We start from the raw sequence: 7,410 nt of genomic DNA on the forward strand, positions 1-7,410 counted from the left end.
GGATACAAATCTTAACCCTTTTTTAGTTTTTCTAGTTAGTCAAAACCTAATAAAGAGAGCCCAGAGATTATCTGACAAAGTATAAAATGTTTTACCAAAGCATAAAATGCCAATTACCAAAATTAAACAAAAACCTTTTGTACTACACTACCTTTTATATTAAGAGGAAAAAAAACATGTTATAAAATCAAAATGAGTACACATCATGTTATTTCATTAAGAGTAAATTAATATTGACAGAAATCTTTGTTTTAGCCAAAATTTTTTAATAAATTTTTTATAAACTTCATCCTCACCTGCACGTACCACAAACCATTTACAAAACATACCTTAAAACTTTCGATTTTGTCCTAACATTCCCTTTTTCTAAATAACCATTCATTTTAGGACAAAAATTTCATGCAAGATCCTTTCTTTACATTATTCTTTCTGTTTAACCTTTCTTACCAAAATATATTTCTATATTCATTGTCCCTTTACATCTTTTTCTTACACAAGTGGAATTTTGTATTTTCTTTCTAAATTTATTTTGATTCAGCCCTTATTAGACAAAGTTACACATTTTAATAAGAACATTCTGTTTTATATTCTTTGGTACACCTTATATGTAGAATTACATACAATGACTAGAATTTTTATTTTTAGTAACTTTAAATTTTAGTGAAAACTTTAAAAAGTAGGAAGTCATGAATTGTTTATCCTAAGACACTTGTCATGAAACAAGATTGTAGGTTACTGTAAAATTATAGCCAAATTAATAATTCAAATATATATATATTTTTTTAAGTGCCAAAATCCTATTTTTTTAGAGAAAGGAGACTCAGTGTCTCAAACAAGTATAAGACCTAAATAGACAGACTGCAGTACAAGTTAATAAGGAAGCTGAATCTGTGTCTTTTTTGCAGTTTATTAAAAGATGAATAAAAAATCTTGTTATTCCTATTAATATCATATGACAATCTAGTTTAAAAGAGAAAGCCAAATTTCATTGTGTTAGTGTACTAATCATCAAAGTTAATTTTAATAAAATCTTATAAACAAATCAATCTAATTTTAACCTATAAGACTATAAGACTTTTATAAACCTTTTATAACCTTTAACTTTTATATCTACTTAATTTTTAATGATCATTTACATATTGGATAAGTAGTTTCAAAAAACCAATTAAACAAAATAATGGACTTAAACAGAACTCTAGAACAATTGGGCCTGACTTACATTTTATAGGACATTCTACCTCAAAACCACTGAATACACATTCTTCTCATTAACTCATAGGTCATTCTCTAAGATTGACCATATCCTAGGACAAAGCATATCTCAAACAATTTTTTTTTTTTTTAAAAATAGAAATTATACCGTGTCTTTTTTCAGATCACAATGGAGTAAATGTAGAGATCGACCCTAACAGGAACTCTCATTTTTACACAAAATCATGGAAACTAAACAACCTTCTACTAAATGATCACTTCATAAATGAGGAAATCAAGATGGAAATCAAAAGATTTTTTTTTTTTTTAACACAAGTTATCAAACACAAGTTGTCAAAACCTGTGGGACACAGCTAAAGCAGTCCTGAGAGGAAAGTTTGTTTCCATAAATGCCTATAAACAAAATTATCTTTTAACAAACTAATACTTATGCTGTATAACATTTTATTAAAAGAATTTTTGTACAGAGTTGTTCTTCTTTTATCTAGAAGTTTTAATTACACGTACTAATCATAATGTCAACTCTTAGAAAAACTTAGGAAGTTAAATTAACTTTGAACTATTAGTCACCAATTGTATTAGTATTCCTAAATATAAGGCTATGAAGGTATAAACTTAAACTTATATTTAAGAACTGATGTTCTAGTACTTTACCTTATAAATGACCCATTTCTAAGGGACATATAATGACATTTTATGATTATTTTTTAACTTAACATGACTTTAAGATTTATTTGTATTTATTGCATTTGTATTTACGTAATTCATCTATATTAGCAGCTTACTTAGATCCTAGCTATTAAAAGTTTAAGTTACTTTATTAACCATTTTTATACCCTGTAAATTAGATATATATAACAGAACACGGATTAAAATACAAACTCAAATCTTATCAGAAACAATAAGCATTTAAATAAGACTTGTTATTTTAAACAAAATATAACATCACTTCTAAATTTTGTAAACATAGTAGTCATTTTAGAATATCTTGTTTAAAGGTATTTGCTAATTAGATCCTTCCAAAACATCACATCCCCAAACAAAATCTATTGGCATCATAGGGGAATGTCTCTGGCACCCAAAGTTTGGGAGCAAAGGCCACTGTTCTCCTAAAGGCTTGCTGAAAATCTACTGACATTAAAAGTAATAGGATTAATAAGAGAAGGACTTAAAACTTATACATGGACGTTTTTAGAATGAACACAAAGATGCAGGGGAAATTGTCCATTTTTTATGTTTAAAGTATGGACAGCTGTGTAGAAAGATGATTGGACAAAAAGGATATGAGCTAATTCTAACAGGCTTAGTGGCAGAACCAGCAAGGCATTTTATATTTAGATTTTGCTTGGCCTCTTGAGTGTGCATTTTTCCCTTTTGGGTGTAGGACAAAGCCCTTTCTGGCATGGGGTTTTACAGTAAAACAAAGTAAAAACAAAGTAGGTCAGATAATTGCTTTATGGGCATTTTACATGAATAATTTTAGGTTTTATGGCTAGCTTTAGGGAAGAATTGGCACAAGAGGTGAGCAAGGTCAGAAAATTTTGCTTTTGAAGCCTTTATTTTAAGCTAGTTTTTTTTTTTTTTTAAATCCCATCAACATAAGATCTCCTGGCTGTAGACTGAGGAAAAAAACTTTCAGCACCATTTGTTAGCACCTCAAACAATGATACAAAGTGGTAACATGCTTTTTACATGAGGTTCAAGATTAAGCTGTTAAAAAAAACAAACTATCTAAATGATCTCAAAACAATGTTTAGTGCATAAACTTTAGCACATTTATAGAGTAAGATTACTTTGAGAGTCTCATGGATTTTAACCATCAGTCACTTTTTATCTTAAATTGCTATATAAAAATTAATAATTTAGAATTTTTTTTTAGGCAAAAACTCTATTACAGTAACACAATGTAATCATAACCAGCTAGATTGTAAAGAGTAGGACAAAAATGGACAAGACCAAGGTAAAACTAAAGCTTTCAATTTAAGTTCTTTACAACTTTCAGGACAACTTTGAATTCCTAACAGTACTGTTAAATGAGTTGAACACACCTTGTGCACCTCTCTACAGGCATTGAATGAGTGGAGGTAAACTATTTCTGCAGTTAGGATTAAAAGACCAAAACCAAAATGTTTTTTTTTTTTATACACCTTTAACAATTAAATTTGGATTTTTTTTTCCTATACTTGGTGTTTTATTTATTCTAATTTGTTGACTCAGGTACATTTGCATTTTTACCTTAAAGTTAAACACATAAGTATTTTTGTTGGTAACCCAGATTCAGTTAATATCATTTGACCAAATATTAAATTTACTTAACAAAAATCACCCATTACATTTTTATCAAACCTTTACACCTCAAGAACTTAAAAATGTCCAGTAAAAGCCAGGCAAAAACAAATGTATGCTGACAGTTTGAAAGCATTTTTACTATTACTTTACTAATAACACCTTATTTATTAATAATAACACAGCTTATTTACCAACAGTTACTAAATTCACATGAAGCATTTGGGTTTAATTTATGAGCGCTTCCTTAATTTTAAAACAGTCTGAAACCTATAAGCACAAACATGTGATACATGGACAGACATAAAACATACCCAAACATATACACTCTCTCAGACGCATACATACACACAAAGTTTCTGATAAATTTTACCTTAGAATGTTAGCCATGAAATGGTAACACAAACTCACCAGTCTGTAACAGAAAGCTGGATCTAAATTTCTTCTGATGAGACTGGAACTTGTACACCTGGCAAACTTTAGTTGACCTGATAGGTAACTTAATTAGACCTGTGGATCAAAGTTTTGGGTAAAGCAGTTTCTATGGCAGTTTGATTTTTTTCTTCAGTGCAAAATGAGTATTCTGTGTTAGCATTTTAGCTAGAACTGGCTGCAAGGTCTCCAGGCAGCCTTTCAATTGTAAATACCACAAACAATGAGTTATCTTAACATCACTAGAAAAAGTTAGCAGATTTTAGAGTAGCCAGAAAGGAAGAGAGATAGCTTGAGACATTTTAATAGTGGGGGGTCGACCATTTCAGCTCTGAATTTTTCTTGATGTAATTTTGCCCTTTCTTAAAACCTTGTGCACAAGAATTAGCTATAACCAGCTGGAGCCCTAGAAAACCTGGCATGCCTTTGAATCTTTTTGTTTACAAAAATACTTGCAAGTAGAGGTACCACAAACCAACTGGGGTGCCCCCAAAAGAGTCATTTTCCTTGCCCTTCCTCTTCTTTTTTTTTTCTTCAAGGAACCGAACTGCGGTCTAGGGTTTGGTGTCCTGGATCACAGTGTGCTGCTTGTGGGTGGGGCTCCTCAATGTTTCACCATTGAGTCGGTCCCACCCTCTTACGTGTCTCAGTTTCTCTCTCGGGGGTCTAGTACCTCCGAGAGGGCTCAAAACGCTGAGTGATCAGCTCTTATGTGCGTTTCCTGAACGAGCCTTTTTTTAATTAATTTGTTGGGGGGTTCCCTGTGGGGCTACTCACGCCTTGGGGAATCGCCCCAGGCAACTCCCATTCAGGGCCCTGGTCACCCAGAGCTGCCTTAGGTCTGGGAGGAGAAAGCTGCCCCTTTTCTTCGGAGCTGAGAAACTCAGTCTCTCATCTATCTACAAATAGGACAGTTGGGTTCCTTGCCAAATGCGCAGACAAGCCAATTGAAACTAGTTTTGAGAGGAAAAAAAAAGGCAACGGAGAAAGCCCTTTAGAGTGCACCTCCAAACCTAAATTAGGATCCCAAACAACAATTCCTAGGAAAAGAACCAGCTCAGAATAAACCAAGACCATCAACCAAAAGCGGGAGGTCCGGATCTCAGGAGGACTTACCAGTCCCGCTGAAGGAGAAGCTCGGAGTCGGAGGCCTAAAAGGGCCGTGCCGGTACCTGGCGCCGAGTCCGCGCTGCTCCTTAGGCGGTCCTGAGTCTTCTCTGAGATCCTGCCGACTACGCCAAAATTGACGACGGAAAAAAGCCAAACTCTGTAAAATAATTTTAAAGAGATTTATTCTGAGCCAAATTTGAGGACCATGACCCGGAGCCACTGCCAAGAGGCCTTGGGCAAGTGGACTCGCTGTGGCTGGGCTACAGTTCAGTTTTATACATTTTCAGAGAGGCAGGGGTTACAGGCAAAGTCACAAATCAATACATGAGAGGCATACATTGGTTTGGCCCAAAAAAGGTGGGACATCTCGAAGCGGGGGCTTACAGGTTATAGGTGGGTTTAAAGATTCTTTGGCTGGCAATTGGCTGAGAGAGTTAGTCTTTATCTAGAAGACCAGAAAAGATATGCTTACTTTAAGATAAGGGTATGAGCACTCTGGGAGGTCCAGACAGGAGGACACTTTAAATTTACAATAGGCGTCTGCTAGGATGTTTTAAGATGGTTTAAATTTAAGAATAGGCATCTGCTAGGATGCTTGAGTTAAGACAGGGGCTTCTTATTTTTTAGGTGATGTTAATGCCATACCAGAATCAGGTCAGGAAGTAAACCACTGCTTCGTTTGGTTAACAAAAGCCGCTTAGTGGGAATTTACTGTTTGTCAGCCTAACCCTGCTGGCCTCCTTACCATTTGCCAGCCTAACCCAGCTGGCCTCCTTAGGAAGGAGTTTTTAGCAAAAAATTAGAGTTCAGTCCTCAGAGATAAGAGACACTTTTAAAAAATAATGAATCCGAAGAGAAAAGTAAAAGGAGGCCTGTGGAGCAGGTCTGGGTGTGACTCCGGATCCCCCAACATCAGGTGCCACCACCAAAGATTCCTAGGTGTAGCCCATAGAACCCCAAAAGCAACGGGACGAGTTCTGGTCACATACTCCCTCAAAATGACATCCTGGCCTTCTTCTGGAACTCCCTCCCCTCTCAGACTCTCAAGGTTTCCTCCAGCGTGTCGGTTCCCACAGAGCAGACCTTTGGTCTGAGACCTGACAGTCCAGAAGCCACGCATGCTGCCGCGTGACGGCGGTGTCGCGGCTTGGGACAAGAGGAGGCCCCACGGTGCGGGCTGGGGCGCCAGGCACCGCGGCGGGCGCTGAGGGTGGGGGTGACCCCCACCCCGGGCCGCCGCCTCGCTCCCAGAGAGGGGACAGAACAAGAGGCAAAAAAAAAAAAAAAAAAAAGAAGACGCCTACGGCACCCGGTATTCCCAGGCGGTCTCCCATCCAAGTACTAACCAGGCCCGACCCTGCTTAGCTTCCGAGATCAGACGAGATCGGGCGCGTTCAGGGTGGTGTGGCCCTAGACGGCGGAGGGCGCCCCTGCCCCGCTCAAGAAGCCGAGCCTCTCTGCGCTTCCCCGCCGCCTCCTCCCGCCCCAGGCCCCGCGCCGGCGCTGACCCGCACCGGGCGGGCCTGTTGAGTTCACCGGCCGGGTCCGGCGGGCTCCGAGGGACGGGGCTGACAGGCGGGGCGGGGCGGGGCGGGCAGGGAGCGGCGGGCCGGGGTGGGGGGCTGTCTCTCTATACACACACACACACACACACACACTCACACTCACACTCACTCACTCACACTCACACAAGATGCGCCTCCACGGCTGGACTCACCGAGGTGGAGACATTCCAGCCCCCTTCCTCTCCTCGCCTGGCCTCCTTCACCTACCCGCCCCCCACCCCCAGCTCGTGGCCGCTGCCGCCACCGCCGCCGCCCCGATTGCGCATGCGCGGGTCGCCCGCCCTTTGACCCCAGGCAGGGGCCGCCCTCCCCGACAACCCCTTTCAGCTGCGCCCCCCACCCTGTGGGTGGGCTGCTGCCTATTCCCTCGGGCCCGGGCTGGGGCACAGCGCATGGGGGAGGGGAGCGAGTGTATGGGGCGTCTCTCTCTCTCTCTAGGGATGTGTCCCATGGGTGTGGTGGCGTGGTTTGTGGGACGCAGAAGAAATCAGTCCCCTCCATCTCCTACCTCTGGAAAATGCCCAAGCCCTTGGAGAACTGCCGGCAACGCGACCGTGGGGGCCGGGACCCTCCTCTGTGTCCTCCTGTGGCCCAGTCCAAGGGGCCTGGGCCTGGCCGGGGCTGCATTGGACCCCGACCCCCCTGGCGTGTGGACTCGCTAAAAATCGGCGATTAGATATTGGATTCCAGCTTCATTGAGGTCATTTCACTAATGAGTGCACCGGAAAGAGTTTCCTAATCCATCTGTGAGGGTGGCAACTGAAAGAGAATTTTAAAGCTGACAGAATAGGCGAGGAAAGGCATA

General features: G+C 40.2%; 1 non-coding gene across 1 annotated transcript; it reads right to left on the reverse strand.

Moving 5' to 3' along the window:
- Positions 1 to 6,337: 6,337 nt before the first annotated feature.
- On the reverse strand, positions 6,338 to 6,456 carry LOC142872684 (5S ribosomal RNA). The gene has a single exon (XR_012920852.1). It is a non-coding gene; the product is annotated as a 5S ribosomal RNA (ribosomal RNA).
- Positions 6,457 to 7,410: the final 954 nt, after the last annotated feature.

Source organism: Microcebus murinus, chromosome 8 (assembly GCF_040939455.1).
Source record: "Microcebus murinus isolate Inina chromosome 8, M.murinus_Inina_mat1.0, whole genome shotgun sequence".
NCBI lineage: Eukaryota > Metazoa > Chordata > Mammalia > Primates > Cheirogaleidae > Microcebus > Microcebus murinus.